The sequence below is a fragment of the Seriola dumerili genome, unplaced genomic scaffold (genome assembly GCF_002260705.1).
Source record: "Seriola dumerili isolate Sdu_G_001 unplaced genomic scaffold, Sdu_1.0 BDQW01000105.1, whole genome shotgun sequence".
Taxonomy (NCBI): Eukaryota; Metazoa; Chordata; class Actinopteri; order Carangiformes; family Carangidae; genus Seriola; species Seriola dumerili.
This window is the reverse complement of record NW_019174360.1, coordinates 2,947,794-2,959,308: the sequence shown is the minus strand read 5'-3', so window position 1 is coordinate 2,959,308 and position 11,515 is coordinate 2,947,794.

Here is an 11,515-nt window from a genome sequence, read left to right as displayed (position 1 = left end):
AAGAATTTCTGATGTTTTTATGACAGCTGTTGACCACCCTATTTAAACATTTTTAAATTAAGTACAGTAGCTGCAATTATAAAGTAATTACTTACATCTCTTAGGGGAATGACAAAAACACCTAGCAAACACCTAGAGGCTCCAGAGGCTTTGCCCAGTGACATGTTGTATTTAGTTTATTTTTCCAATCCCAATATTTGTTCTGAAGACTGACATGGCATGTAATACCCTGCCATTTTACATAAAAGCTGCTGTGGAAATCAAAACGCCTTTCATCACAACAGTCGCCGGACATCTCCGCCAAACAGAGCAGTGGATGTGTTGTACAACAAAGGCTTTACACAGGTTTAGGAGGGGCGTTTGAGAGGAGACCAGAATTAATGAAATCAGGAAAGCCACAATAGTGCTGTGAGCCAGATGGGGGATGTTACAGTGGGTGAGATCTTCACAGGGATTTGAATACAAAGAAAAAAAAAATATCCTTTTGTTTTTTGTCATGACCTGAAACCAAACAGAGGAAAAATAGAAGACATGCAGCAGCAAAAACATGATGATGTCTATTAACAAAATAGATGTATTTTTGAGAATAAGTTTTGAGAATAATTATTGGCTGACCATGTCATAAATACATTGTACTTCCTGCAGCCTCTTCACAATATAAGCCATCCCGTGTTTCAGCTTTTATTGTGAAGCAATAAGCAGTAGGATGTTTGGTTGCATACATTTAATATGGCTCTGACAGCAATCAGTGAGGCTTTTATCAGTGAGGATTAGAATTAAATGCATACATGCTTTCCTGTGAATCCCTCCAACTCCAACACTCTGCTGCCAACAGAAATAGACAACCGTAAATAGTATCAAAAACGGATTTCATAAAAGTGTAAAGGAGTGTAAGTTTAACTACACCTGCTCTGACCTCGGTTTGTGCTCTCAGGCACCAGATGTTTTCTGTTGTGACAATTCAGGTTAAAGAAAGTCTTTTTTCAAATCTCTTTACAGGCAAATGAACAATTCTGACTTATTGCTCCTAATTAAGAGGAGGCCGGGATTCTTGCCCATCTGGCATGCTCAGTGATTTCACTAAGCATAGTATGTAATGCATCAGTGGCTCAAAGCCAATTAATAAGGTATCATAGGCTTTGCTATTGTTTTTTCCACTTTAAATTGATCCATAAAGCGAAATGAGTTAATCTGAGCATAAAACAAAACAAGTATATGGTAATTTCACAATGATAGTTAATAGCAAATGTTAACCAACTCCAGCCTGTTCACTGGAGCATGACAATAAAGCTTTGATGCTTGAAACTAAATCGCATTAGCCTTCAGAGCCATTCAACTTGATGTTAATTATCAATGTGTATGACCCACAATTTTAGAAATAAAAGTTTTGATGAAGTCTTTTGAATCATTGTGATCAGTGACGCTTTATTTGTTATTGATGCCGAATTAGTATACAAATTTCATGAATGAAATTAGTTGAATGCATTTAATCGACTCCATTGACTCAGCGTGGACGATATGTCATTATATTCAGAAGAGATTGTATCAAAGTGAGGGTATGATTGTGCAAAGACGGGGCTTTTGCCTGTTGAGAGCTTCGCTGCCACGTCGCCATGACTCCATTAACAAATGCAATCTCAGAGATCATATAACTAATCTTTGGAATTAATTAAAAATCCTTTTTTTTCTGTACATTTGTGTAATTAAGCTAGTGTGGTCCTTGGTTTCGACTGACAAAGCTAATCCCCTTTTTAAAATGAGATTGAAATTCTGCAAATCAACAATCCCAGTCTGCCCTTCTATTTATAATTATTTCATTATGCGGAGACATGGGTGTTAACTTGGAAGAATTGATTGTAGCAGCTGGTGATATGGTCAACCTGATCAGGGTGACTTCACCCTGGTGAGAAATTGTTACTGACTGTTTTCCACTGACTCTATATTTCCGAGGTGCCAGAATCTGCCTTAAAAATGATCACCTGAATTCACCTTTCTCTCATCTCTCTGCTTTGCCTTCATTCCACATTGTTGCTGTTAACCTTAACACTGAGATAATGGCAGCTCTTTGCCACAACATGACATTTACCTTACCATGAATAACAACAGCAATAAAAATAACTTCAGTCTAGAAACTGGAAGGTGAGCGCCCGCAGAGGTCAAGCCACTATCCCTCTCATTTCTGTCGCGTAACTTTCAGTTCCAGTTTGCTTTTATTGCCCTGCGACAGCGTTTGATCCTCGTGCCTCTGTATTTTTCTTTTCGCCCAGCCGAGCTGACACGCTGACACTAACAAGCAGCGCGCCTTCGGATCTTCTCGGCACCGCCGTCTGCAGTGCCATAAATGCACCTGGCTTTGATGCGCGGCGCAGGAACAACAAGTCATTTAGTCGTTTTGGTTCAGTGAGCAGACCGTTTGTTAGTTAGCCCCAGGGTAAAGCTGTCTGCAGGAGGCAGGGGAGATGAAGAGGATGGGGAGGGGGTGTGGGCTATTCTATAATGCTTACAAAAGGAGTTTTAACCTTTATATTATATCAGCAGAGTTACATAAAGGCAAGGAATAATTCTGTATGTCAAAGGGAGCTAAGTGCTGTGAGGAAGTGCTAATTTAATGCGAAAGATGGCTAAACTAATTGCAATTCTCAAGTGTTTGCCTTAAATCTCAGACTGCTCATCTCCTTTAGAATTAACAGTAAATTCCTTCTACAGTTTGTTGTGCTCTTGTGCCTTATTATTGCTCAGAGTTTTTATTCACCTTTTTTACTCAATTTATTTCCTCCCCATTCCCCTCAAGACTCTTTGAAGATGTTACGCTCCAATGACCTCTGTGTCCAAGTGTTAAGCAAAAAATTAAAACACAAAAGTAGACACTTAACAAGGGAACGGAATAAACAGAAGCATCACAGCAGAAATACTGTCCAGATAAAACAAATTGTCAAAAGGTTATCTTGCTCCGTGTTTGCTTTTCTTCTCGTTGAAGACGTGAAACCCCATGATGAAATATGATATTATTACACCTCTCAACCAATTCTCAACCCAAAACCACATTACAGTTGGATAGATATGTCAGTACTGTTGAGTGATGTTCCCTCTGTGTCTGTAATGCAGGATGTTTAACCTCATTCCACTCACCTGGAAGGACATAAACTGTAGCCGGGATTCTAATTTATTTAAAACTGATTCACCACTGGCCTCGCTCTTTCAGATGGATGAAAAGGCTCAGGAATTTTGACATTGAGGCCTCTGTGACCTTCTAACTTTGGACCACAGTTTCTATCCAGCTGTGTGTGTGTGTGTGTGTGTGTGTGTGTGTGTGTGTGTGCTGTGCGCGCGCATGAATGAATGCACATTATACTTAATATTTTCACTAAGCTCTGAATTTTTGCTAATGTGTGAATATTTATTAAAGGGGCACTCCAACGATTTTACTCACCAGTTTACTCTTCACAAGAAGTACTACTTAGTGTGTGTCAATGTTTTCTGTCTATTCAAAGATGCTGTTGAATTGCATTATGGGAATTGTAGGATGCAGCATATTTGGACTTTGACCAGTACTCAAAAGTATGTAATGTCAACCTGTCCTTCAAAGTGTTAAATCCTCTCTCAAGTCCTTTAACGTTACACAAAGAGATGTGTCTTTTGTTTAGCCTGCCCTAATTGTTTTGAATGGAGTGGACAAAATAATAGGAACACCTGTCAATGTAAGACAATGCAGTTCAGCAGGACCACTAAGCGTCCTACAAAATGGTCACACAGTTGAACCAACACCACTTGAACACACTCAACAAAAACTGCACAGTGAATGTGACAGTAGGATTTATTGTAGGACTCTTGTATTAGACTGCATTAATTTTATCCAGGTGTTCCTAATAAACTGGCAACTGTGTATATCATAGGTTATAGTTAAGCAGTATGCAATTAAGTGCCCGAAAGAGAAACATTACAAGTGTCCTATAATTTAATAGCATGTGTTCAGTTTCAGACAGTTTATACAAATGCATGTTTCTACAGAAGGATTCATCACAGTTGCACATATTAAAAATCTGTTGGTGAACCTGTTTCACAGATGTGTGCTACATTATGCATTGTTACTGCATATCCTTAAGCTAAATTATGTGTGAAGTACAACCATACAGGCAATAGCACTTGTTTAGACAAAGAGGCGTAAACAGTAACAGTAGTGGATACATTTGAACCACACACACTTACTGCACAGCATTGTATCATGACTCAAAACACCTGACATGTGCACTGAGGCAGATGTAGTGTGTGTGGCAGGTCATTATGGCTGCTAACTGTAGTTGAACTTGATTCTGTAATTATGTTCTGTATCAGTCTGTCAGGTGGGGAGAACTGAGATCCAATAAAAACAGTTTTCATACAGCAGAAAATATGACTTTAAACTGGCTTGCTGCCATAACTATTTTTGCTGGCGCCATATTGCTGCTGCAGCAGAAAAGAGACACTGCAGTCTCTTTATCTCCCTTGATTTGAAAGTTGTTAAAGCCATTATATTTTGAGCTTGTCTCCTGACCTGCATCCCAGAGCAAAGTCTAAAAAATAGGCATTCTTTATTTCAAAATTTTGTCTAGATATAGTGTTTCCATGCAACAACATCAGGCCTTTAGTAAGGTGTTCCTGTTTCAACTCGACACAAACAAGGCCAAAGTATTCAGAGAGTGTCACCCACTGCACCAAATGAGCTGCTTTTTTTTTTAATTTTCTCATTATATTAACCCTTCCATTAATCACCCTGTGTCATGTCTACGTATGTGCGCCTGTTTGTGTACGTGCATGTGCGAGACTGTGTCAGCCGTGAACACAGCGGCTCTCTGGATCATTAATCAACTCAAGGCGAGCCAGCCAAGGGGCTCCCAAAATGTCAGGGGGGGAGAGGCGAGAGTTTGCTGCGCTCTGTGCTCCTGCGTGCTCCTACACTAGGGAGCTGATCGCAGCACATCACTCCCATCAGTCCCAGATGGTGGGGGAGAGCGGTGGGAGAGCGTGAGGAAATAGGATGTGAGGATGTGTGTATGTGTATATGAGTTGGAGAAAACCCAGTAAGTCTGCAGGAGCTGGCCCACAAAAACCCAGCACATTCTCACAAATGATGCCAGGCTAAAATTAAACTTTAACAGCTTTGTAAACTGTTTTGAACAGATAGATCAGAAAGATAATAAGCTTCGATTTCACACTGAGGCAGACAGTAACTCTCAGCTTTTATTTTGGTGGCACACAGGTTTTAAGCATCTGTTCAACATCACAATGCATGCTGTGATTAGGTGACAGAAGGAGTGGAGAATGTTTGGACAAGAATACAAGAGGAGAGAAGTGGCGGTGCACATTAAAAGCTAGTAGATTTTATTGAAGGGCAACAACTTGGCACTTTCAAGTGGTAAACACAGTTTTGAATTGATCTGAAATTGGGGGTGAAATTGAGGGCGGTTTAGAGAACAGAGATTCAGTTCTAAAATTCAGAGCAGTTGTTATTTGACAGTGGCTCAACTTTGTTAGGAAAGAAAGGATACAGAGACTGAGCTAAAAAAGAAATAAAAAAGTGAAAAGAGTGTGAGGTTGCAGACAAAAGCAAGGGGTTAGGAAGAAGCTCTCACTGATGAGGAATCACAGCAAAGATGTCAAGAATTATGAATATTATGGCAAAATGTCTTATCTCAATGTGAAATTCCAATTTCATACTACTTGGGTCTTATTTTTGTAATTTAGTCCATATGCAGCAAATCTTATTATGAAAGAGAAAACTCAGGTAAATGGTAAAATTGTAAGTTTTTTATCAGTTTAAAAATAAACTTCATGGTTGAGCTTTGAGTGACTAAAATTACTATAGTTTAGGTTTTAACTAGGGATGAGAACATGTAATAGTAATAATCAATTACTAATTATTGATTACAACTCTTTGTAGATTATTTTTTATTTGGTACTTTCTAAATATTGCGAGTTCCTGCATGCATTTGGAGAAAACATGTCGCCACATGACTAAGACTAAAAATAAGTATCAGCCTAAATATAACACAATGTTTTTTACTGCTAATTACATTTGAAAAAGCAGGGGCGGCATTATATATGAAGACAAGACAATTAGCACATTATTCACAATTTCACTTATTCGTTTTCAACAGAGGCAGAGAGTGTCTCATTATGGGTTGTTAGTAGCCTTGTTTCTGCCAGGCTACGGATTTTTTTCATGTTTGTTTTTTAAGTTAATCAGCCCTAAAAGTAGTTTTTCACAGCTCTTAATAATGTGTTTTAAATAAATTCCTGACATGTTCCGACGTCAGGTGGAGAAACAAACTGGGGAGCGAATCATCTGTCAGGCGGCCAGGAACTACTGGTGTCACAGATGATGAGGAGCTCAATGCCAACTGTCAGAGAAATGAATTCTGACCACTTCTAAGATGCTGTCAGAGGACTGTGTGAGTCTGATACACAAGTGATACAAATGTGGGATTTACGTTGTCCTGACTGGTGGGATTTCATGTCTGACTTTCAATCGAATATTCAGGCCGGTACGGCAGATATCTGTGTAGTTACTCAATCTGGAATTGAGTATATTACATGTGTGCAGAGGCCACAATAATAATACATACTTAAATGATTTCAAATCTCAGGCTGGAGTTTTCATCAGCAGTATGACAGGAAAACTAAATCTAAATGCATTGAATGTATTTGTCCAGCTATATTTAAATAAACTCACATCTGGGGAGCTTTGGGACCAATGTTACATCTAAGCGGTAAATGCATCAAAGCCAGTTTGCTGATATATGTCTAACACTTGTGATTCTACATACACACAAATATATATATATGGAGGATTTGGTGGCAAATTATTTTAAATACCAAGGGTTTGCTCGTGATATAGGGTTTAATAAGTGATATTCAGGGATAGAGAGATAAAATGAGGAAGGGGAGTGTTTGTGTAAGACATAGAGAGGGTGGGTGTGGGCTCTAGAAAGCAGAGGAGCGTTGGGGCGGAATAGAGCAGTTTTAGATACAGCGTGTCACTGTTTGGAATACCAGAATGGATACATAGGGGAAAACTGTGTCGGTTGACAGCTAGCCTGGGGTGTAGCATAAATAAGGGATGGTTAAACCAAGCAATGCACAGCTCGCCTCATGTGAAATAACCTAGAGGGGTTTAAGGAGGAGGTGGATGTGAATTAGTGTGTGTGCGTGTGTGTATGTGTGTGTCTGAAGGCGAGTGGGCTTTGGATACACAAGGCATAAACAAATGAAGAAAGAGCTCTCGCTCTCAGATGTCGGGTCCCTCCCTTCAGGAAATTGTTTGCTCCTGATGCAAACAGTACACAAAAGCACACACACACACACACACACACACACACACACACACACACACACACAAATAAAGCTGCACATGAGCATACACACCGAGGGATAATGGCTTCCCATAAGAGGAGCACAAGCAAAGTCAGCACTGTGATTTTGATTTACCTCATTCATCAACCACGGACATCCGAAAGCACACATATACACACGCGTGCACACAAACACACACTCGCTCTCTGCCTCATCTTTGTCCCAGTCCTTTGCACCAGAGATGGCCATTATCTTGGTGTGCCCTTGTTTGAGTGTGAAACATTTTCATCTGCTATGACTCATTGCTTTGAGAGTATACCAGCTGCCCAATGCCCAAGTGTGTGATCATGGCATAAAGCGTACGGAGGCAAGCAATGGCTGGCTGGGAAGCCTTAGCAATGGACTAATTAGGCTTTTAACAGAGAAAAGGCAACAGGCTTGAACTGCAGATGGCGTGCAAGGGGAAATTGTCATAATATAGGCTTTTTTCCCCTGTCAATAATAGATGCATCCTACAATTGCTGCACATTCATTGTTTATCAAGTGTGCTCTGGGCTGGAAAGTAGCATCGGTTAGCATTCTTTGACAAACCGGCAATTAATACTGAGTTGCCCTCAAGTGAGGTTCCCCACTGCTCTGGAGGTGTTGCTGTACTGTCCGACAGTAGATCCCTGTGGTTGCCCTGGGCAGCCTCCAGGTGCGAATGTGTAACTGGTTGAATCTGAAGCATGACATGTGCACAATCTCAACCCCTCCCCTGGAGTAATGAAGATCAGAATGATCTGTTTATGCTTGTTTGGGAAGCCATTAAGTGATTAAATTCAAATGCAAACTCATGCTGCGCTGTAGTATCGTCTCATTTCCTGCTGGAAACACCGAATAACTGTCTGTTTGTTCCAATGATTGACTAATGATTGATTAACTAATTTCACACTACTGTACTGACTCCCACCTCAAGTCAGTTGCACTAAACAAACTGCAAAGTGGCTTCTGTTTGTCACCATTCATTTGCTGTCTTTCCCCAAAGCCTGGGGGTCGTCCATCGAAAATAAAAACCAAATCATATTAGAGCATTTTAGCTACACTCCACTAGCTCCTAGTATCTTTTAGAATACATTTTAAGGCCCCTTTACTTGTTGGTTTGGGACCAGCTTACATTGCATATTGTAGGCAGTGCAACTTTTTTCTTTTTTTTTTTTAAAACTATGCTCCAAAACTACCTTGCCAAGAGCTATAAAACATGTGGGCTCTGTCAACATTTTTAAACAACAGCTGATTTAACTTGGCTTTTAATTAATTATCTCATATTTTACTATTCTTACTGGTTTCTGTTTTTATTTTCATTTACATTTTTGTCATCTATTGTATATCTAATTTCATTGTTCTTCTATTTGCCCTTATTTTATTGTACTATTTCATTTTTTATTGTAAAGCACTTTGACTCTATAAATAACGTTTATTATTATATTATATCTATATATTCTCTGCTGTACATTATACCTCTATATATTTCTACATAATGCTATGAAAATGTATCATTAGGTCCTTTAAAGTAATGGGTTTCCTGCTCAGAATCTGTATGTATAGATCAATAGTGTGTCAGTTATAAAAGCTGCAGTAGTGGTTGGACTATAATCTTTAGCAGTAATTGGTTTGATTCTTCAGTTGAACCCAACACAGGAAATCTACATTTGTGGTTCTAGTGTACTGTAACTATGACAACTGAGTAAGCAGTAGTTTTGCCTGATAAGATTTCATCATTTAAGTACCACTCTAAAAAACCATGCTGTCAACCAAGTACTTATTTAATAACTAAACTAATGAGCCAGAACATTTTTACTACCCCGGCCTTCAGACATCTCCACAAGACGTCTGAAGGCTCCCTCCGGCGTCCGGCACCAAGGTGTTAGCAGCAGATCCAACTGTTCACTGACCGTCTCAGACCTTCACCTGCTTGATTACCAGATAATCATCATCATTTGCTTCAACTGTAAATGGTCACAATTTTTGGGCTCATCGGTGCACAATGAAGAAGTGAAAAAAAAAGAAGGATATTCCAACTGAATTTGATGATGAAGTCAGTTTTCAAAAGAGATCCCATCTTTTCAACATTTGTTCATGCTGTTTTAAATCAAACATTTTCCTCCGTCTGTAAGAACGCCTGCCCTATCTGTGCTTGTTAAAATAAACTTCAATATCGATCAGGAGTACATGTAAGTGTAGATAAGATTAACAAAATCTCTTTGAGGTTTTCGCTCTGAGCATGTGTCTTTGTTCTCTGTGGTCAGTAGCAAATACTTCTCACTGTTGATGTTGAAAATTTCAAACACAAAAAACTTTATCTTGGCTGCCAAACATGCAGGAGTACCTAATCAGTCTGTCGTCGCCTTGTCACTTTGAAAACACATTTTCATTGGGCCAGCAGCGCTGCTGCGGCTTGAGTGATTTGCTGCTTATAGCACACTTATGATGATAAAAAGTGGAACAAAGATAAAGCAACAGGTTACCATATTTTCAACTAAAACCCTCTCACTTTCTTCTCTTTTCCATTACTGGGGTCCATCTCAGGGTGTTAAAGTTAAAAGCATCTGAGCTGATATCCTGTGACACTGTACAACCACGGCATTTGACACAAACCTTTTAGGGCTTAACACATCTTAAATGCCCGTCAAATCCCATGCGACAGTGCAGCAGGTATTCATAGGCAATTCAGCCAGAGCAAAAGGGCATCAAAGCAGCCTCCATTTGTGCTGTGAATTTTAAAAGGTCTGGTGAAAGAACCAGAGAAAGAGAAGGGAAACGTCTGTGGTCGCAAACTTCATCACACATATATATTTCACACTTTTAAAGCTGCCATTTTAAAGACTTTGTCTTCTGTCACGCCTGTTTGAAGCAGAGCCTAAACACAGCCATACTGTAATATGGCTTGAGATATGGCATCAGCTTTATGTGAGGCCTTTTAGTCCATTTAAAAATCTAACACAGTTTGTTCTCAGATGATTCCTCCAGCAGACTTGAATCATGACTGAGCGTGTCGTCTCTAATTAAAACATCTGGACCACAAAACCGTTGCAAATAGAGCCTAACTACACAGACAGGTGGACACTGATTACCAAAAAGCTTTAAAATTAGAATTGCACTCCTGTATTATATAGGTCATTATGCTAAGATGAGGAAATAGTCTTGACATTTCTGTGAGTGTATCATTGTCAGCCCTTCAGTGGAAGTCAGACTGCAGTCCAGGGTCCAGGTTTCACATCTAAATTCAAATGGCATTAAATGATAAGACTAGTTATCCACTGAAGGCTTTTCCTTTCACCTGTTTTGCCTAATTTTAAATCTTACATGAAAACTCCCCTGAGGAGAGAAAAAATAGTCAGACAGTGACTTGTAAGCTACAGAGTGTCTTACCCATCATTCTGTTGGAGGCTCCTCAGAGCTAATGATTTATGGGCAACACGTCCAGGCCTAATTGGATCTTTGAAATACCCATCCCCTTTGTCTGAATGGCTTTAATGGTGTGGCACTGCTGCGCTACCTTGATGTGGTGCTCCAGCTTGCCCTCTCTCTCTCTCTCTCTCTCTCTTTCTCTCTCTCTCTCTCTCTCTCAGTCCCACCTACCTCCATCTCTCTCTCTCTCTCTCTCTCTCTGCTAACACTGGAAACGAACACCGTGTTCACACATAAACAAAAGAAATGCACCCCACTTGCTCTTACTTATTCTATAGAGATCCTCTCACACACCACAACATCCACACACACACACACACACACACACACACACACACACACACACACACACACACACACACACACACACACACATCTCCCTGGAGAGACGTTGCCAGGCAACAGGAAGCAGCACCCCCTTCCCTTCTATACCCCTGTCCTTTTCTTTTTATTATATTTTTCTTTTGTGAAGCTGCTATCAAAGGTGAAAGGAACAGAAAGGCGACGCAGCGATCAAGTAAAAGCAATATTTTTCTTTGGTGCTGAATATTTGTTTACTGACATGCGCACTGTACTGTATGCCCACATGAGCTCATCAAAATATGTATTTTATCTATTATTATGGTTTTGATTCTATTTATACTGTCAGGATCCAAGCAGTCACACAGCCTGAACATGCATATTTTTAAACATGACCTGCAGAGTTATCATGTTTGATGGTGCAGAAGTGGATGAA